Below are 23,341 nucleotides of genomic sequence, written 5' to 3' on the forward strand. Positions count from 1 at the left end.
ATTGGTATTTGACAAAGATGCCAAGCACACAAAATGGGAAAAGGACAGTCTCTTAAATAAATGGTGTTGGGGAAAGTGGATATCCGAAAGCAGAGGAACTTAATTATACCCTCATCTTACAGTTTATAAAAAAATTAACTCAAAATAAATTAAAGGTTTCAGTGGAGAACCTGAACTATAAAACTACTAGAAGAAAACACAGGGGAAAATCTCCATGACACTGGTTTGGCAAAAATTTTTAGATATGACCCCAAAAGCACAGGCAAGGAAACCAAAAATAGACAAATGTGATTACATCAAATTAAAATGCTTCTACACTGCAAAGGAAACAATCAACAAGACAATTTACAGAATGGGAGAAAATATTTGCAAATTGTATATCTGATAAAGGGTTAACAAATATATTTCAATATATGCATATTATATTTAAATATATATAAATATATAGATACATAAAATATATTTATATATATATAAATATATAGATACACAAAAACTGTTATGCTTTCCCACTACTCTTTGGTTACATAAATGAATGCAAGGTTTATTTTTTATAATCTGAGCTTTAGAGAAAAAAACTTAATTTCTAAAAAGCAGCAGCCAGGAATGGTGGCTCCTATCTGTAATCCCAGCACTTTGGGAGGCAGAGATGGGTGGATCACCCAAGGTCAGGAATTCAAGACTAGCCTGACCAACACGTTGAAACCCACATCTCTACTAAAAATTAAAAAATGAGCCAGGTGTGTTGGCACATCCCTGTAATCCCAGCTACTTGGGAGGCTGAGGCATAAGAATCACTTGAACCTGGGAGGTGGAGGTTCCAGTGAGTGGAGATCACACCACTGTACTTCAGCCTAGGTGACAGAGTGAGAAACCATCTCAATAAAATAAAAGGAAGCAAAAATACAAACAGGCAAAGGAGAGAGACTTTGTAAAACTAGAAATAAGAAATAAAAATACACATACACACACACGCAAACACAAATAATACCTTCAGTAACTTCTATTTTTCTAGGAGTTATAATTTACACAAAATGAAGGTGAACAAGATAATATTAGAATATTGACAGGCTTTAAATATTAGAAGTGTCTAAAATATTACACATAATAGTTGTAAGATCAACATAAATTATTAAAATTATTTTCTTTCAAATGTCAGACATTGCAAAAAAAATTTTGAGTAAAGCTAGAATTGACAAATTCTTTGTAGGCTTTACTTAACAGCTTGTCAGTCATTCTGATCACAGTATTAACTACTTGGAAATTCCAGGAAAGCTATTGCTCAGATAACTTCAAATCCTTCATTTAAAATATGCCTCTCAGCTGCTGGATTAATATAGTTTCATGCCTTTGGTTTTCAAGCTTGAAAATGAAACGAAGAAACCAATGATGTGGAAAAGGCATAAAGGTTTCTCTTCCCATAAAGGTAGCAGCTTGTGCTTATTAAAACTCTAAGTTCTCCAGTATCTGATCTGCTTTGAGGCATATAATTAAAATATGCCCCCTTCCAGCATCAGAGAAATATAAATACACAAACAAGCTGGATTTTATTCAAAACCAGCCAAAGATGCTGTCTTGGAATAGACACAATACAAATTATTTTTTCAGGATAAATAATATAAACAATAACCTAGTGACCACATGTTTCTGCAGAGTTTACACCCATTTCCCCAATGTTTACACGCATTAAAAATGCTTACTGATTGATAAGCTAGGTTTCTTAAACTAAGATTTTCACTTGTCCCTTGTAGGAAGGATTCGCAATTCATACTACATTCTCTATAATCACTGGTCTGCTCTCTGTGGGCTTATGTTTGCTTAATAATTTCATGATTATAACATAATTAATGATACAACATAGGGTTATATACTCTCAATTAAAATTTTTCTTACCAAAAATAACCTCCAGTAATTTTAAAGACATATATGAGCTACCACACACATTACAAGTCAACTGAGAATTGTGGAAAGGATTCTGGCTCTCAGGATGTATAAGCCAGGTGAGAGGCAACACTTGCAAAATTGTACCCTGGTGAGACTTACTTATTTCTGCTCAGGCAAGCTGAATATTAAATTACATTCATTATAGCTGAATATCAGTGAAGTCTCTTGGTGACTTTAATCACTCATAAAATTAATTAATATTATCTTTTGTTGTTTTCAGAAGGGTTTAAGCTAAGACATGACTTAACAGATAAAGAACATAGCAAAGTAAAATAAATACAGTATGTGTGATAAATCTTAGGTGAAAGAAAAACAGGGTAGAAGAACAAAAATAAAGATGGAAGGAGGTTAATATACAAATTGCATGCCTCAAAATCTTGTGTGTTCAACCCAGATCAATAGATAAATGTATGGAAATTATATGATATTTATATTGCAAATGTACACTGGATGTAAAGGAGAAACACATCCTTTTAAAATGAAATTGAAGAGAAATTTTTTTCTGTGCGTCATCTTGAGAAAAACTGTAATGTCACAGACGTTATCTTTACATTAAATACAGTGACAAGTTAGTTTTCACGGCCTTATTCTTATAATGTTTCTTGATATAGGCAAATGAAACCAAGTCAAATTACATTTCAGTAAAAACAATGTAATGATGAGGAAGGAGGACAATTTATGAATAAATATCCATGTAACTCTGATGGCCTAGTTTAACCACAGGATTTATGAGCAATTTTAATAGATTTTAATAATGGTAGGGTTATGTAGAATGATTAATATTTTAATATATGATATTATCAAAAGGAATTAATGTGATATTTAAGTATTTTTAAGGCATTGAAAATTCACCTTGGGCCATTATACGAATCATTTATTAATTCCAACTGATTACTAATTAAGATGGCTAAAATCGTTAGGCTGGGTCCACCAGAGCCATTTAGATCCAACCTAATCAATGATAGGAAATATGGTCAATAATTAAAATATTTTTAATAGCTTTCTTTCAGACTCTGAATTTTAACAAAAATATTACAGAAACTTTTAAATGTAAAGCTCAAAGTAGCTATTACAATATGTAGTAAATTATGTTCTTTTCTGTATGGGAGGTACATGTAGATACCCAGGGCAATTCCTCTAGATGTGATCTCTGACCTTTTTACCTACTAAGCACTAAATATATATAAACATATATTACAATTTAATTCTCACAAGAACTTCAGAAAGTAGGTATGCTTTCCCCTGCTTCCTGAAGTAGTTGTCAGAATTAAATTGCAATAAATGTTTATATATATTGTACAGATAAAGAAACTGAGCCCAGAGAAATTACACAGATGCCCAATGTCATACAACTAGTAAATGGTAGCGATGAAATGCCATCTCCATAGCTTCTATCACTCTATTTCAGTGGACCAAAGAAGACATTTGGGGGCATAAGATTAATTTTTACTTCCTTCTTGGAGATTGTTTTATGAACAGCGATGACAGACTTCTTCATCTACTAATTTGTGTCAATTTGATCATTATATTTTTCCAATAAAGTTTTCTAAAGAAAAGGATTGTGTGCTTAAAAACACAATAAAAAGAAAAAGAAAATTGAGACTTCTTATTCTAAGCTTGGCCCATTTGTCTTTTCTGTCTTCATTCCCTTTTACTCCTTATGTATAATGATGTTTATCTCCTCAATTTCTCACAAGTAAAACAGTGAGGATAACTAGTTCTGAGAATTGGTACTGAGGTGAGAGGTACTACTGTGCCAAAAACCTAATATATGTATCACTGGCTTTGGGATCAGGTAGTGACTATGAAATGCCTTTCTAGGAGGCTAGAAAAATGAAGATCCGTTTTATGTATTAGGAATATATTTGGTTAAAAAATGCTGCCTTGATAATTTGCAGGTTTCCAGCTAGAATATTAAAAATGTGAGTAGGTTCCTGCTAGGTGTTTGGTAAGACTCCCCAAGAAATGGACAAACCCAGCAAAGAACTGACTGGCTTGCAAACAGACTTAAGAGGACATACGGCGATCCCAGAAATGTTGGGCTTTGCTGGGCAGGAAAATAAAATTGTTTCTCATTCTTAGCCTTGTCAGTCAGCAAAATATCATATTAATGGACAACCTTCTGGCAAAATTCAAAACATATATGTGATGTACATATGTATATATATTATAACATCTGACACCTAGGAGGCATTTAATACATTTAAGATCTTCCTTCATAACAGGACAGATTACATGCAATGAAACTGTTAAAATGAATGAACTACATCCTAAATTAATCAACATGAATAAAATTCAAAAATATAATGCTGAGTGATGAAAGCAACGTATAAAAGAAATCTTACACTGTGATATTTATTAAGCTTCATGTTAAGTGGTTTATGGATATACATATATGTAAAGCTGTGCAAAGGCATACATTTGTACACACCAACTTCAGGACAGCAAACTGTAACTTAAAAAGGAAGGGAGGCTGGGTGCCATGGCTCATACATGTAATCCAAGCACTTTGGGAGGCTGAAGTGGACAGATTGCTTGAGCCCTGGAGTTCAAGACCAGACTAGGCAACATGGAGAAACCCTGCTTCTACAAAAAATACAAAAATTAGCTAGGAGTGGTAGTACACCTATGGTCCCAGCTACTCAGGAGGCTAAGGAGGATGAATTGCTTGAGTCAGGAGGTTGTGGCTGCAGTGAGCCATGATTGTGGCACTGTACCAGCAGCCTAAGTGATACAGTGAGACTGTCTCAAAAAAAAAAAAAAAAAAAAAAAGGAATGGAAAGGATAGGACTTTAGCTGTTATCTGTGTGACATTTTATTTCTTTACAAAAATACTGTATGAAAAAATATGGCAATATGTTAATTCATTAAATGTAACTAGTGGGTGGGTAGGTATCCTCTAAATAACTTCTAAATTGGTTTATTCTCAGTTTCTGAAACATTTCATAATTAAAACTAAAAATAATATTAAATAGAAACAAAGCATTCCTTTTAGAATACAGCTTTAGACTGGTTATTCATGGACTGGCTATTATGAAGAACAAAATGATGTTTAAATATGAAATCATGCATTTTGCTACTTGGATGTTTTTGTTATACACTGGTCTTAAATGTGTGTGTGTGCATGCACACACACAATTTAACCACATATTTGCCTGACTAGCCACCGAAGAAGGAATATTACCCTAATTATTTGCACCAGTTACTTTTAAAGGGTTCCTTGCCAGTGCATGCAGTCAATTACAACATACCCACTGGTACTATCCAGAGCCTGGATAAAAGTACAGGTCAGTTAAATATCTGAATGAAGAAAGAAACAACATGTCTGCCATAGAAAGACAGGTGAGAGTTTGAAAACAAGCAAGATGTACTCACATTTTTCTTGCCTAGTCCATCAAGTTTCAACAAGTAAGCAGTACATATTCTCAACAGATGTGTGCCATAAACTCAAAGGATCATGTTAATTTCCAGTCTTTCTCCATATTTTCTAACAAAGGCTTACGTACCTGAATTAATTTGCCTCGTGAAAGGTTGGGATCAGGGTCATGGATAGAGGGAGAAGTGGTGGGGATAGGGACTAGTATTGGACAGTACAGGTAATGAGTTGGTGATTTTTGTAGTGTTTTTTAATAAATCCAAACTTTTCCATGCGCTGAAAATTTTTTAAAAGAGAAAGTGCTAAACACAATTTCTAAAGCCTGAAAAAAAAATTCAGACACTTTTTAAAGCTGTCATTTTTCTTAAGTGGATAATTGTCATGGGATCCAGTGGAGAAACATGCTTTAAAATTATACAGCGCCTGTCATTTATCCAACACTATGACAAAGGTAGTCTATGCATATTAGTTTATCCAGATAATAACTTTAGGCTGGTCTATTTATTTGGAAAGTTATTGTCCAACTCCCTGCATTTACAAGGTCACATTGGGAAGCAAAGGCTTTTATAATATAAAACATCTACTTATCCACTAAACTATAACATTAGGCCCCATTCCAAGATTCTCCTAGGTTCACATGTAGCAGTAGCACATAGTTGCAATTATAACTTGTTGTATATTCGATGAAATAGTTTTTTTATTATTATATTTTAAGTTCTGGGGTACATGTGCAGATCATGCAGGTTTATTACATAGGTGTACACATGCCATGGTGGTTTGCTGCATCCATACCCCTGTCATCTACGTTAGATATTTCTCCTGTTATCCCTCCTCAATCCCCCCAACACTCCCTATTATCCCTTCCCTATCGCCCCTACCCCCTGACAGGCCCCAGTGTTTGATGTTCCTCTCCCAGTGTCCATGTGTTCTCACTGTTCAACACCCACCTATGAGTGAGAACATGCAGTGTTCAGTTTTCTGTTCTTGTGTCAGTTTGCTGAGAATGATGGTTTCCAGATTCATCCATGTCCCTGCAAAGGACATGAACTCATCCTTTCTTATGACTGCATGGTATTCCATGGTGTATATGTGCCACATTTTCTTTATCCAGTGTATCATTGATGGACATTTGGGTGGGTTCCAAGACTTTGCTATTGTAAACAGTGCTGCAATAAACATAAATGTGCATGTGTCTTTTTAGTTATTTGTATAACTATATTTTTAAGATAAAATCCTAATAAAACATTTTTATTATTTACCATGAAATCAGGTTCTCTTCCAAAACTGGTTCATGTTTTTCTCTTTCCAGTTTTCTTTGATAATAAACATCCTCTCTTCTATTATTATCATGATTTTTAGATAAATAAATTGATACCAAGAGGTAGTTTTTCTTTGCTTCTTTCACATCCATAGAAAACCACACCAAGAGCCTGGACAAATGCAGGACCAACTTACTTCAAGATTCATGGTTTTAACCATAAAACAGCCTAACTCTTCAAGCAAAAATACAATTAAGGTACTGCTGTAAGAGGCTTGGAAAGACAATGAAGACACGGTAAAAGGTTCTTGGTGAATGTAAATGGAAACTTTGTGAGTTACTGGCAAACACAAGACCTTTGAAACTCAGAGCACTTGTTCACCATGGTAGCAAAAATTACCACAAGTCAGAAATAAATATGACATTTTGTCCCCAGGAGGCTAGAAACCACCTTGAGAGAATGATTTCTGATACAGTTTCTACTCAGCTTCACCCATGTCAGACTCTTTGTATCTGGTCTACTTTTGTTGGTGATTCTGAGTCAAATCCATTAAAATGTATTCATCTGGCTCAATAAGGGTGCTTTTTAAGGAACAGATGCTTCGTACCATGGTATTCTATATTACCTGTTCAATTCAATTCAACATACCAACGCCAAACACTCTGCTAGACCCCAGCAATAAGAAGCTGACTCAGACTTAGTCTACACCCTCAGGGTCCTCACACAAATAAACAAGTTCATTAAATTGTCTTATGCCCAGTCATTGCATAATCTAGAAAAGTCAGTTGTACAATAATTAGAAATAGGGTAAGCTAATGAGGTTCAGGTTAATAGCATTTAAACAGAAAGTACCAATGATGCTAAGACATAAAGGATCTCATCTTCAGGTCATCAAAATATTTCATTGTATAATTCAAAGTAGCTATGAGAGATGATTTTTGAATATTTTTACCACAAAGAAATGATAAATGCTTGAGGTGATGGATATGCAATATATCCTGCTAATTTGATCATTAAACAATGCATATCTGCATTAAAACATCACACTGTGTCCCATGAATATGCAATTATTTTCTGTTAATTAAAAATGATCTAAAACTAAAAAAGAAAAAAATCCAACTTAGTCATGAAGAAAATACATGGAGTCACCTTCCCAATTGTGATAATAGGAAGAGCAGAGAAGGTACAAAAAGCAAAGAAGCCCTCATGTTAGAAAAGAACTGAAGTCATTATAGATTAATTAACGAAAGGGGTGGGTGGCTAGGGGAGGGATAGCAGCAGGTGGGGAGGGTGGGGAGGGATAACATTGGGAGAAATGCCTGATGTAGGTAACAGGAAGATGGAGGCAGCAAACCACTATGGCATGTGTGTACCTATGCAACAATCCTGCAAGTTCTGCACATGTACCCCAGAACTTAACGGATAGTAAAAAAAAAATGTTATATGTATTTGTAAAATATATTAACAGAAAATAAAATTGTCTTAATCAGTAAACACTCAACTGATCGTAAAGTTGATACATTTTCAAAAGCAGTGATAAAGACTCAGTTCTGAAACAAAATAACAATCCTATCTCAGAATATTTTGGGGGCACATGAAGGAGGATCAATTGGATGAGGACAGTGTAATGGAGGCATACCCTCCAGACTAAAGCAGGAATAACACTATTGCTCCCCTGGCTAATGATGTTCACTAATTTCTCAATGAAGAGAAAATTGAGTTGATGGCAATGCCCAATATATTCTATTTCTACTGTTTAGTTTCCATTTAGCAAAATAGGTAATTGTATAGGGCTCCCAGTTCAGAGCGAATGTATTCAATCCTATTTAAATAATAGCACATTTATCCTAGCACTTACTTCTAAAATGCTAAGCAGTTAAGAAACATAATGTGTTGAATCATCACAACCATCTTTGCTGTAGGAAATATTCTTACTCTTGTTTTACAGATGAGGAATCAGAGTCACAAAAAGGTAAAGAAAGAAGTTGAAGGTCACATAGGTAGTAGGTGGAGGGCCAGGATTCAAACCTAATCAGCCTGTGCTATCTCTCTAACTAAAGAAAGTCCTCAAGTTTAATTATATTAATAAATTCATATTTAGAAACATTGAGTACTGGCTGGGTGGGGTGGCTCACACCTGTAATCCCAGCACTTTGGGAGGCTGCGGCAAGTGGATCACCTGATCTCAGGAGTTCAAGACCAGTTTGGCCAACATGGTGAAACCTTGTCTCTACTAAAAATACAAAAAAAAATTGTCTGGGTGTGGTGGCATGTGCCTGTAATTCCAGCTACTCAGAAGGCTGAGGCAGGGGAATTGCTTGAACCAGGGAGGTGGAGGTTGCAGTGAGCCAAGACCATACCACTGTACTCCAGCCTGGGCAACAGAGCAAGACTACATCTCAAAAAAAAAAAAAAAAAAAATTGAGTACTATCAACCAGGTACTATATGAAGCAAAGGGCCATAGATTAACACTATTGTTTATATGTTTATATGTAAATAATAAATACGATAAAGTCTCGCAAAGTCTAGGCTATATTTATAATGTCAGTGAACCACAGGGAAGTAGTGGTCAGCATGTAAACTGTTTGGCTGGCTGGTTGCCCTAACGGTTAGCACTCAATTTGTTGCCTTTATTGACAAAAGTAGAGATGCATCAGGTAATCAGCAACCTTAAAAAATTCCATATTAGCATAACTTATGTCTGAAAGTCTTATATAAGAGGCTCTTCTCTCCCTGTTTTATTCTTTTCCTCCTTTCTTTCCTTTCTGCCTTCCCTTTTCATTTCAATTCATATTTTTGAGCATACACTTAAACAAGACACTTCCTGCTCATTCATTATAAACAACATATAAGAATTTATGTTAAAGACAAAGAAGGGTCTTAAATAGAAGAAATCTTTAAAGAGTTTAGAAATTCTCATTTTCTCCTTAGCTTTCCCCTACCTCTGGCACACTTTGTAGCTTCCATTTTATAACTGCAGACCCACAGACAGTAAGAGGCACACCTGTATAAACACCAAGGCCCAGAGATTTTGGTTGGTCTGCAGCCAGCACCAGGCATCATGCACTTTCATATTCTGTCTCACTTGAGCCCCATCAACACCTGAGGGAAAGCCTACGGCCGAGGTACTAAACCCTGAGAAACTTGGCATAGCTTAGCTCTAACACCTGGGATAATGAGGAAGTATCAAAAATAATGCTTGACAGTTTTCAGAAACATTTCCTTATGATTTAAAATTCATCCCAGAGTGGCTGTGATATATGTGAATACAGCCAAATGCACAGAGAAATATCTGGGACAGATTCAAATGAATGAAATATTTTAATGATATTAGGGAATGGGTACAGAGATGATTCCTGCAAGACATTTAGTGACAACTGGTGACCTGATACCAATGAAGTATAAGATTATGCTTTTCTTTCTTCCTTTTTTGCCAATTCTTAGTATTTTGGGAAATCTTTGTGGCTAAAATAATAGAAACTTAAAGGATATTTGGTGCAGAATACACAGCTCTCTATAGTGAATGTTGGTCTTTATTATCTCATTAATTCATTTTATGCAAAATGGAAATCATCTGACCATTCTGGCCTTGAAACAGACTCTATTATTCTCATCTATGTATTTCTATTGATAATACCTATTCCATATCCAAAGGGAGAATGTCTTTAGTTGGAGGGAAGTAACCTCAGGTCCTCTCTCACCAAAGGCAAATCAAATTTTAGAGAGCTTCAGAATCCCTTCCACATTTGCAAAGCCCTTTCATAAAGTTCTAGCAATCCACGAAGGAAGTGAGGTCTGTGTTATTATTCTCTCTCATATTCCTCAAGTCTTTTCTTAAATGTCATCTGATCAGTCTTTCTCTGGCAATTCTTTATAAAGTAGCAATTATTTTCTTCCCTGCCCTCTAGCCCTACTTATTCTCTTGCTGGTTTAAGTTTTCACCATAGCACTTACCTCTATCTAGAACATTACACATTTATGTATTTATTTAATGTCAGTCTCACTTGACTACAGTGAGAAGAGTGGCTTTGTGTTGTTCACGGGTCTATCCCTAGGGCTTGGAATAGTGCCTGTCAGTTCATACTTAGCCAATATTTGCTGAATGAATAAATATTGAATAAATGAGTGAATATAGGGGCTCGAAAGAATAGAACTTGTTCAAATTACAAAGCTAATTGGTAGTAGATTCTAGATTATTCTTCAATCTTAAAAATATTTATCTTATCCTTTTCTATGAAAATCCTAAGTGCCCTTTGAAGAAACCTGATGCCCCAAAGACTGAAGATATTTCATAAGGTGTTCAGTGCATAGTAGGTACTCAAAACATTTTTTTGCATCTGAATCTGAATAATTGAGAATACCACCCACCACATAAATGTTGTAATTTTCCACTTGCTGAAAGTCTTTGAAATAACTCCAGTAGGAAGAAGGGAGATGAAGACGCTTCCTGAGGGGGTTCCAAAGAGAATCAGAAAAGGTCAGCTACTATAAATAAGTATAATTCTTACAGGAGTTCATTGTAATCTCCATAAACACTGATTACTGCACACACTCCCAACCTCATTCTTCCCTGCAACCTTTTCAGACTGAGATTTTTGTTGTTCAGATTTTTGTTGTTGCTAAACAATACATATTCTGTGTAGAAATTTAGAAATGCACAGAAAAACACCCAAAAGAAAACTCAAATCTCCTATATGTAATATCACTGAACAGAAAAAAATATATAAACATGCCCCTGTATAACTTTTAATTTCCACAATACACATGTGTATAATATATTTTAAATAGGTGAAAGTTTAGTGTATACATTGTATAGTACTTGCTTTTAAAAAATTTAACAATGACCCATAAACATTTTCCATTTCATTGAGCTTTCTTACATGAATTTAAAGGACTGCATAATAGCTCTTGTGGTATGAATGTAAGATAACCTATTTAACCATTACCATATTTGAAGATATTTTATTATTCCTATTTACTTATAGACAAAACCATGATAACACCATGTAAGAACATATTTGTATACTTCTCTGATTATTTTCTTAGACACATCCCCTTTTGTGGAATTACTAGGTCAAAGAGAACAGACACTCAGGTTTTGAGGTAAACGGTGGGCCTTCCTTCTGTAAAGAGTATATTAGATGAAACTCTAACTACATACATTTCCCTGAAGCTATGTCAATATATTATGATTAAAAATATATTTTCCAATTTGAGAGAAAAAAGTCATCTCTCGTTTTCTATAACTGTTTTATCATAAAAATAATGTGTTCATTACAAAAAAAAATCTAGACACAAAAAAGACAAAATGAAAAATCACTTATATTCTAATACACATAATTAAGCACTGTTAACACTCTAGAGTGAATACATTCTCTCTAAAGCTTTGGTTCTTTGTGTTTATATGTAAATGTTTATAGCCATACATCTAAATACAATTAAAATTCTAAGTGAGGCCTGGCGCTGTGGTTCATGCCTGTAATCCCAGCACGTTTGGAGGTCAAGGCGGGCAGGTTAGGAGTTCAAGGCCAGCCTGACCAACATGGTGTAACCCCGTTTCCACTAAAAAAAAAAAAAAAAAAAGCCAGTGTGGTGGTGTGTGCCTATAATCCCAGCTACTTGGTAGGCTGAGGCAGAAGAATTGCTTGAATCCAGGAGTCAGCAGTTGCAGCGAGCTGAGATTGTGCCACTGCACTCCAGCCTGGGTGACAAAGTGAGACTCCATCTCGAAAAAAAACAATTATAAATGAAATGATACATATACATTTTTAACTATAAATATCATGAATATTTTTCCTTATTAGTTATGTAAGGCTGGTTGTCTCATCAGGAGCTCAGAAACACCCATCCCTCTCCCTGCCTGAAAATTAGGTCACCAGAATATGCCCATCATCTAGCTCCGCCTTGGAAATCCCCTCTGCACTAGGCACTCAACCCCACCCTTGGAAATCCCCTCTGCACTCAGCACCTAGCCTGCCCTTGGAGAGCCCTGCCAAAACCTGCCCAATAGCACATTGCCCCATCTGGAAATCCTGTCTACCTACCTATAGCAGCTTGCCATGTCCACGTCCTGTTTCTCCAAAGCCAATCAAATGCCTTTGCTACCTATAAAACCCCATGCCCAGAGGAGTCAGGCATGACTTCTCTGGTCTCTTTCCCCAGGACCACAGAACCTCGCCCGAGAGCCGAATAAATTGGCATTTAATCTTTTCGTGCTGGCCTCAGTTTCCTCATTTTTAACTTGGCAATAAACCTCGCAAGACAATAACCCTTACAAGTGGTGCCAAAACCTGGGAGGAGTTGTAAGATCCCTCCTGGGGGAAACTGACTCCTGCACCCAAAGCCAGACCTGGGAACCACTCCATCGGGGAACCACTCCATCACAAGGTAAGACTTCTGTTACCCACAGCCTCTCCCACTGCCCACCTCGTGTACTCCCTGCTCGCAATTGTGGCTGCATCAGGGACTCCTTCTCGTCTCGCCGTGGGCCCAGGGCCCCGGCCTCGTCTCAAGGACTTGAGCATAGAGGATACGTCCCTACACTCTTGTCTTCTCAGGGTCAGGATTCTCAGGGTCAGGTTTCTCAGGGTCAGGATTCTTAGGGAGACATCTCCACCTTCCTGAACCCTCTCGTATTCTCGTGGACTCTCTGCTCATAACTGCAGCCACGTCAGGGACTCCGTCTCATTTCGCGCCATGGGCCTGGGGTCCTGGTCTCATCTCAGGACCTGAGTGTAGAGGAGATGCCCCTACACTGTTGTCTTCTCCCCATGAGGGGATTCCAGGGGTCAGGAATTTGAGGGAGATGTCCCCATCTTCCTGAACCCTCTCTGGTGTTTGGTAGTGCAGTCCAGGACGCCTTCCCAACATCTCCGCAGCAGAAGCTAAGGTTTGGTATTCAGAAGCCCGGTTTGTAGACCCAGGCCCTGCCTAACAGCAGGACCCAATCTCCAGCTTATGGTACTAAAACGTCTATCTCAAATTCTCAGATCAGCCCTTTTTGGCATATAAGCTCTCATTAATTAACTGTTTTCTTTTTCCTCCTCTTCTTCTACTACTGAGGCCTCACTCTCTCTCCCTTTTCATTCTCTTTCTTGATATAATCATTACATTGTTATAGCCTGTAAGCTCTCTCAGCAACTCCCCTCCTTATGCAAGGCCTCAACTCCCTCCTCCCTCTTCTCCTTCTCCTCCCCAAAGCTCTAATATAACTTCCCCTGTCAGCGCTTGCACCTGCTCTCACGACCCCCCACTTCTCTGCCCTTTGCGTGAGGTAGCTGGAGCAGAAGGCGTTGTCTGAGTGCACGTTCCCTTCTCTCTTTTGGATCTGTAAGCCACTGAAAAATGCCTAGGGTCATTCTCTACCAATCCTACTGCTTATACCAAAGAATTTTGTTACCACATCCAGGCGTATGACCTATCCTGGTATGATACCTATGTAATCCTGTCCTCCACTCTTACTCCCGATGAGTGTGACTGCATTCTTACAGCAGCCTGAGCCCACGCTGATCAGGTACATCTCACAAACAATCAAATGCCAGTAGGCGTGGTGGTGGTCCCCGAGGCTGACCCTAATTGGGACTATCAAACTGGTCAAGATGGCTGCCACCACTGAGACCAAATGCTACAGTGCCTCCTAGCGGGCATGCAAAGTGCAGCTCAAAAGGTAGTTAATTATGACAAGTTAAGGGAAATAACTCAGGGTCCTGGTGAAAACCCAGCTGCCTTCCTAGACCGATTAACTAATGCTATGATCCTCCATACCCAGCTAGATCCTACCTCCTTAGCGGGGGCTACAGTCCTAGCCACCCACTTCATCTCCCAGTCGGCAGCTGATATAAGGAGGAAACTTAAAAAAGCTGAGGAGAGGCCCCCAAACTCCCATACGGAAACTGGTGAACATGGCATTTAAAGTTTTCAATGGCTGAGAGGAAAAGGCTGAGGCCACCCACCAGGCCCATTTACAGCAAAAGGTAGGCCTCCAAACATGAGCTCTTGTAGCAGCCATGAGGCTGGGAGCCCACCGAACATCGAGTGGAGGGGGTCCATCAAAACCCTCAAAGGCCCACATGGGCCCTGTTTCAGATGTGGCCAGGAGGGACACTGGGCACAGCAGTGCTCCTGTCCTCGTCCTCCTCCTGGACCCTGCCCAAGCTGCAAACAGACTGGACACTGGAAAGTTGACTGCCCGTCCTGGGCTGCGGGCTCACCGCCCACACCTCTATGTGGAGGGCAGGCTGGTCCGCAGGAAGTAGTCTCTTTTCTTGAACTTCTCGGCCTTCTGGATGACTGACGCAGCCCAGACTTGAGGACCCCCATCACCCTCACCGAGCCCAGGGTAATGCTGAAGGTAGCGGGTAAGTCCATTTCTTTTTTTTTTTTTTTAATGGGTACAGGGGCTACCTATTCTGTACTGCCTTCCTACTCAGGATCTAGCATACCTTCCCAGGTTTCAGTCATGGGGATTGATGGAAAGCCCTCCTGTCCTAACCAAACTCATCCTTTAGCCTGTGTCCTTGAGGGACACCCTTTCTCCCACTCCTTTCTAATCATACCCTCATGCCCAGTCCCCCTTTCAGGACGAGATATTCTCCAGACTGTAGGGGCCACCCTCCAATTCGCTGGCCCCCCCACATTCAAGCCAATCCTCTGCCTACCTCCTACTGCTACTTCTAACTGGTATCACACCCTGTCTTAACCTCTCACCTCAACCCACTATCCCTCCTAATGAAGTTAATCCCTCGGTATGGGATACCTCCAAGCCTGTGGTGGTCAGACATCACACACCAGTTAAAATACTCCTGAAGAACCCTACCCACTTTCCCTCACGTCCTCAGTTTCCTATCTCCAAAACCCACCTCCAGGGCCTAAAGCCTATCATCACCCAACTTCTGGCCCAGGGACTCCTTATCCCCACCAGTTCCTCTTGTAATACTCCTATCTTGCCAGTCCAGAAGCCGTCCGGCGACTACCGCCTAGTTCAGGACCTATGCCTCATCAACGAGGTGGTGGTACCCATCCACCTGGTGGTCCCCAATGCATACACCCTATTATCCAACATTCCCTCCACTACCTCTCATTTTATGGTTCTTGACCTCAAGGAAGCCTTCTTTACTATTCCCCTTCACCAAGAGTCTTACTTCCTTTTTGCCTTCATCTGGACTGATCCTGATACCAACCTGTCACAGCAGCTCACCTGGACATTCCTGCCCCAGGGATTTAGAGACAGCCCCCATATTTTTGGATAAGCCTTAGCAGCTGACCTTAGCTCCTGTTCCCTCCAACCCAGTGTCCTTCTCCAGTATGTGATGATCTATTACTTTGTAGCCCCTCCCTCTCTCTGTCTCAACAGCATACTGCCACTCTCCTTAACTTTCTTGGATCCAAGGGATACCAGGTATCTCCCTCTAAAGCACAGTTGTCAGTCACCTCAGTAGTCTACTTAGTCTACCTCACCCCCAAAACTAAAAGGCTTACAAGTTATTCACATTCAAGAACATTTTAATGGTTGCTTAGTGTTCCAATATACAAATACAATTTATCTTGCCAAGTCCCCTATGGCTAGTTACCAAGGCTAATTTCAATCATGTAATTCCAAGTTTACTTACTATTTAATAAGGGGATTTTTCATATGCTTATCAAGCATGGAAAATTCTTTAGTGATTTGTCTCATTTAGATTTTGTTAAAGATATAGTCATAGTTTTCTTCCAAGTATTGGACAGCTGGAGATTTCTACAGCAGGAAAGCTCAGCAGTAGGCTGAAGAGGCACTTCTCACTTCAACATGCAGAGGGGAACATCACTGCAGTCACCACAGTTCAAAGCATCTCATTTGAGCCTAATGAGTTACCTAAGCCTGTCACTGAAAGGAAGAAAATCTCAAATTCCAGTCCAGCTTTGACGTCATCAGTTTTCGTGGTCTAGGATTCTATCTTGTTCTACAGACTGCATTCTGCCCAAAGGGCATGATAATTACTGACCTGCCTTTCCAGAACTTGCAAACATGCACACCACATTTTTAGGAATTCTAAAAATACTAGGGAGGGTGAATGAGTATTCCTTTTGCTCATTACCAGGCAGCAACTTAATCAAATGATAAGATATGCTGCTATACTAATAAAAACTTAGACTTTGAAGGTAAAAAAAAATCAGTTTATTTGATTCAGAGAACCTAGTCCATCATCCTCCAGTAACCTAATTACCTGACTTTGTGCAGACACATTAATGAACCATTAGTGCAATCTCATAAATGTATCACTAGCACTTAGCATAGTACCAGAAACGTATGAGAAACTGAAATATGAAATGAGAGAATGAATGAACGAATCTTCTGCTCTATTTACATCAAGTTTTCTAATATTAATAAATGTCACCCACATTGTACTATTGATGACTATTTTGGTTTCAGTTTGACCATCTGCTGAGAAGTGAGATGTCTAGTAGCATTCTGATGCCCTTAAAGGCCTTAGCTAGTTTCCTTTTTCTTATTAAAAAAACACACCTAGTATCTATGTATTAAAAATAAAGATACTCAGTATTTAAATTATCTTTACAAGGATGCTTTGAAAAACCTAAGAAACATTTTTATATCTATGTCATTAATAAAGTTAGTAAGCTATTATATGGAGGAAGTTATCAAGGATGATAAATGAGTCATAGCTAAGTTGTAATTGTCAGCAGCAGATAGGACCCAAAAGAAGAACAGTCCCACAACAGGTGAATTTTCAAGGTGGTCAACTGCCTCCATATGCTCCTAAGTAGTCAGCACTTCAAGTAAATAACCTTTACCAAAGGCAATTTATTATGTGATTTTCTTATCCCCCATATTAATAGAGGACAAAAGGCTATGTTAATTATATAAAAATCTAACCTTAGTTTCTTCTAAAAATGAAACATACTAATTTGCTTACTATGATTAAGCAGTTTATTTCCTCACAGTACAAAGAGATGAAACAAGATTAATTGGCTGGTACATTTTAAAAACCAGCATTTTGCTCATGTTACTGAGCATGGATTTTTATTAGCTTGAAATACAAAATAATCCCTAACATGTTAGACATTAAAATAGAGCAAGTTAATGCAGTGAGGTGATAATGATTAATCAAAGATAATTCTCTCAGTGTCATTTTAAAATGCACATTGCAAGATTCTTCTCTAAAATCCAAACTGAAAATGCTTTTCATCAAGAACTGAGAAATTTAGAATAGGACACCAAGAGAAAAACATTCAGAAATTGCCATGGCAGGAAGAGATAGGCCATTGTTTGATTCTCAAACTCAGTTGAATTAAAACCACTGAGAATTAAGTATAAGACAATACATTACATAATTCTGGACTTATGTGTCCATTACTGTTCTTTTTCCTTTCATTCTTAACCTCTTAATTTGGAATCAGATGAACAAAATAATTGGAATATTGACTAACATATTAATTACCTGAGTTTAAAAGATGATATTGTAATAGGCAGAGAGGAGGGAATATCAAAATCATTACATTTTTGTTGTGAAAATGAGTCTATGGAGCACCAATGATATCTCTGCAGCTTCCTCCCAAAAACAGAATTATGCTTTATTCATTTATCCAATCAGCACACTTTTCTGAGTAAAACAAAATAGTTGGTGGAGGAGTGAATATTCTATGAACTTTGAAATCACCTTCTCTCAATTGCCACCCAAATCTGCTCTGAAATTTTTGCATTTTAATCAGAATGCTGAGATTAATCATAATGTGGGTGGTCATTAACTTTGATGATCACATTTATCTTGGGAAGTTATGTGAGATAAGACCAATTTTTCCCTTCAAATACTGCTTTATTTTTCATGTTCCATGCAGTTTTATCTATGTATTATGGTTTCCTTTGCTAAATAAAAAAGATAAAATTCTGAAAATAGTAATGTAAACATCTCCCTAAAAACTCTATCATGCAGAAAGTCTCTGGCTATCTTCCCAAAGTCTTGGAAAAACACTGAGCCTTTGTGAGCTGTTTACTAACCTCTGCTCTCTGTTCTTCTTCCTATGCAAGTAATAGTTCTGCATAATGGTGGCAGTTGAACCAGTTTTGCCTCTTAGGAAAGTTCTAGGCTCCTATTGTGGGAAACTGGATTCATATGCTAATATTTTGTGTCCAGCAAAGGAGAGTCTTATTGAAAATAGCTTTGGAGGACCTGTGAACCCTCGAAATAGCTTTTTCAAATGGAAAAATCTTCACAAGAAAAAGTTATTTTCATTTATGTTTACCTATTTAGTAAAATATACTATATTTTAATTCGTTTAAAATATTTGAATGAAACATTCCATATAGAAAATGCCAAAATTCAGTATACGATAGCTCAGAATCTACGTATTTTTAACGTCACTAGTTGTACACTGTGAAAATAATTATTTAACACAGTGGTTCTCAACTGGGAGAATTTGGCAATGTCTCAAGGGATTTTTGTTGTTACACTGGGGGTTTGCCAAGCATTTAGTGTGTAGAAGCCAGGGATGCTGCCAAACACCCTACAATGCACAGAACACACCCACAACAAATAATTGCCCAGCCTCAAACAGCCTACAATGCACAGAACACACCCACAACAAATAATTGCCCAGCCTCTAATTTCAATAGTGCTGAGTTGAAAACCCCTATTTTAATATGAAATAAGTTAAAGGAAAGAAGAAGAAGTTGCTGCATATAGTACCAGGAAAATAGTTCTCTATTAAATGGCTTTTGATATATTAGAAACACCATAGTTATTTCCAAGTGTTCATTCATTCATTCATTTATTTAACAAATATTTATTGAGCACCTATTATACAGAAAGAACTCTAAGTTCCTAAGATTACAACTTTGCACAGAACAATTGTAATTTCACTTCCATGGTAGTTACATTTCAGTTGAGAAATGGAAAGCAATACAATAAACTAAAACTATAGACTGATGAATGAAATAAAAGGATGAAATTAAAAAACTCTTTAGAATCTAAAAATTAATCAAAAATAAATAAAGTAAATATATGTAACAAGTCTTTAAAATACAGCAGTGTTTTGACAAAAATGAGTATATTCTTTTGTGCTGCAAAGGCCACTCTAAGACCATATTCATCCATTTTAGCCATCACTTGCCAACAAGCTTTCTGGAAAAGAAAGCCTGATTTGAACATCCATTTTTTACATTCTTTTAGTAAAAATGACCAAAATGCAAAATTAAAAACATTTTATAAGGCATGCATCAATTTGAATACATTGCCCTGGGAATTTTTTGTTTTGTTTTGTCTTTATAGGAGTTGCTAGAAGAGTTGAAGTGTAGCATATAACATATTCCTTGCATGAAAAGCATATTTATGAAAACTACATCATGAAAGAGAAGCAGCAAAAATTCTTCATGTGAGTAGCTTAGCAGAGAAATTCCTGTACTATGAAATACTTTGCCATGTGTGATCTAAAATACTCTGTGGGCTTTTAGTCTTCCAAAGGAAGATACGTGATTTCTCTAAGGCGCATAAATACAAAATTTATTCTGTAGAAAAAAACTGAATGTGCTGTGTCTTCTAGATCTTTTTCTTTGAAAGGTGAATGTCCCATCTTCCTCTCCCCACCTGGAGAACACAATGGCTTTCATAACTAGTACTCCTGCTCCTTTCATGCTCTACTGAAATCCATTCTCTACACAATGTGCACAGTGAATTATTTAAACATAAATCAGATCATGTCATTTCCCCTCTTAAAACTCTTCAATAGATTTTTCCATTACATGCTGGGGAAAAAAATATCCTTAACAAGAGTCTGAATCACCTGGCCACTGCCTCTAGCTGCAGACTCTTCTCCAGTCCCTCTTATAGCTGAATCTGCTTCAGCAAAACTGACCTCCTTTCAGTGCCCATAACCCACCAAGCTCTTTGCTACCCCAGCGCCTTTATACCTGCTGTTCCCTTCTCTTACCCTGGACCTCTCTACCTAGAGGAAATTTGCCAACTCATCCTTTAATTGTCTATTTCAGCGCATGAATTCATTTCTCTTTACAACACTTAACATGGTGTGCATTAACTATATATTTATTTTTAGTTATTATTGGTTTTCCAAAATAAAGTGTTAGCTCTAGGAGGCTGAAACCATGCTACCTTATCCTAATTTTACTCCAATAATCAAACAAGCTATTTGGCATACATTTAGGTTTCAGTACAGGTTATCTAAATGAACAAACAAAATAAATTTATTTTGTTTTTAAAAAAAACAGTTACCTTTGAAGGCCACAATATGCAAAACATCTACAATTTCTGCAATTATAAAATTTATTCAGGAGATATTATAAAATACTAAATATAAATAGTAGAGTCATTTTCACTTATACTTAAATTTTATATTTAGAAATTGTGTTACATATAATACAAAACAAAAATATAACAAATTAGTTTAATAGCAATTCACATATATTTCTCAGGGGAAATGTTTTCTTTCCATAAAATCATGAGGTGCCATGCCGTTACATCAACACCAAAGTATGGTTATTAATATAACACATCCATTAAAAGGAAGTCACCTGGGTAAACAAATCAAATAGAGGTTTTTCTTCCAATAATCATGGATATTCCCATAAGGTAAGAAGGCTTCTGCTGTATGGAGCCTTTACGTAGAAGGATGATTTTCCTACCATTATTTACTGATTTCTGTTATCCCAGAGAAGATATACAGTATAATGGAAAAAGGACTGAAATTACAAGATGAACTGAGCTCTGTTTCCAGCTCGGCTACTTCAACAGTTCTGGCCTCTTAGGCAGGCTGCTCAATACCTCTACACTCCACTGTCCTCATTTATGAAATGAACTATCAGCCTTTCACATGTTTTAATACCCTATGCTGGCTCCTTAGTCGAAACGTCTCTCCATAGTAAGCTGCTGATCAACTCCCTCTAAACCCTCCTCTCTCTCACTGCTGGAGCAGAATAAACCACTTAGATTCTGTATTGTTCAAAGAGGTAGCCACTAGCCACAAGTGGCTATTGAGTACTTGAAATGCTGCTTGTTGAATTCAAATGTGCTTTAAGTGTAAAATACACATAAATTTTGAAGTCAGTACAAAAAGTCAATGTAACATATTTTATTAATAGTTTTATATTCACAACATATTAAAATTAACACTTGAGATATATTCCATTAAGTAAAACATATGAATGAAATTAATCTTATTTATTTTATTCTTAATTAGGCTCCTGAAAAATTTAAAATAGGGCTCAAATTTATGACCTACACTCTATTTCTATTAGGCAACCGGAGTTAGATAGTTTTTTTAGCCTGCAATTATTTATTTGACCTAGGGGATATTATAAAAAAGCAGACAGTGATTTCTAAAATGTCTTCAAATATTAATATCCAACTTCCTAATAAGTCTAGGATCACATAGCCAAATAGGATTATTATTTGGGGTCATCATTAATGCTACATGAAATCCAACACTATTATTCAAATCCTTTATTGATTCTACCTATTCATCTTATTATTTTCAAATAATAATTTCAAAATCCAGAATTCCCAAGGAATTATCATACATTAGCATAATGATCAGCTACTAAGAAAGCGTAAATTATAGTTTGGCCAGAACACACACATACTTTCAGCTCTGCCACAAAACATTTTTGTGATTTGGGAAGAGAAATTAGTTCATTTGAGCCTTTGTTTTCATAAATAAAATGAAAGAGAGCATGTTAAAAGAAATGTAAATTAATCACATAAATCTGGTATATCTAAATATAATGAGTAATTAGAATGGGATATAACTATAAAATATGAAAATAGCAACATATTTGGACTATTTGGACTCTTGATATCTCTAGACTTTGTATCTATTTATCAATTAAATGGAAGACAGCTAAAATTTTACTTTTTTTAAAAAGAATTAAATGAGTTTCTAAAATTAAAAAGAATTGATATCAAGTTTATCTTTTGAAGTCTGGATATTTCTATATTTTTTTACTTTATAGTGTGGCTGCATAATGAATAATAAGACTTCTTGTGATATATTAACTTTAACACATCCATAAACTTTTAACACATCCATCCCTTAAGATAGTTTGAAATAATTGTCCAAGTTAAAGTGAAGGATGAAAGGTGCATTTGATAATGTCCCATGTGTCATCTGAATTGTAACACTACCATTGCATGTTGTAATTATAGATTTGCAAGTCTTCAGATATCTTCATTGACATTTATTTTAACAGGGAAATTTGCTCATTTAATTTCATCTGTTACATCTGAATTACTCTAGGCTCAACTGAAAAAATATTCTGAAAGTTAGTTTCACATACTCTTTAAGATTCTCTGCTTTTCAACCTGTTGAGGCAGCCATTTCAAATGGAAATTATCAAGGCATTTACAATAATGGCTATAATAAAATTATCACCTTGTTAAATATGTAACAGTCTCACTGAACAAATATTTATTTAACATCTCCCAAACACCCGTGTCTATCAGCAGAAAAACATAGTTGCTGTGCTAAAGGACCATAAATACTATATTTTCAAAGAGATTCTATGTAAAATAGATTCTAAAATCTTTTCAGTAGCCATATGAGTGACGACAAAGGTCCCATACACAAACTGACTTGGGGGATAGGTAATGTTATTTTTTGCACCTTATTCCTCGTCCTTTTCAGCAAATATCACCCTCCTTCCCCATCCCTCCCTCTAGGCATCACTTTGCTCTTCTCCAATAAGAACCTGGTTTTCTCAAGTAACTGCATAACTCTAAATAAGCATTTACTTGTTAGCCTTCAGGCACTGTGGAAAGG

The 23,341-nt window shown here is 36.9% G+C and overlaps 1 protein-coding gene across 3 annotated transcripts in view; it reads right to left on the reverse strand.

Moving 5' to 3' along the window:
• Positions 1–23,341, reverse strand: part of ARHGAP24 (Rho GTPase activating protein 24) — a 911,211-nt gene that overhangs the window by 360,292 nt on the left and 527,578 nt on the right. The gene's annotated exons all lie outside the window — the stretch shown is intronic.

Source organism: Callithrix jacchus, chromosome 3 (genome assembly GCF_049354715.1).
Source record: "Callithrix jacchus isolate 240 chromosome 3, calJac240_pri, whole genome shotgun sequence".
Taxonomy (NCBI): Eukaryota; Metazoa; Chordata; class Mammalia; order Primates; family Cebidae; genus Callithrix; species Callithrix jacchus.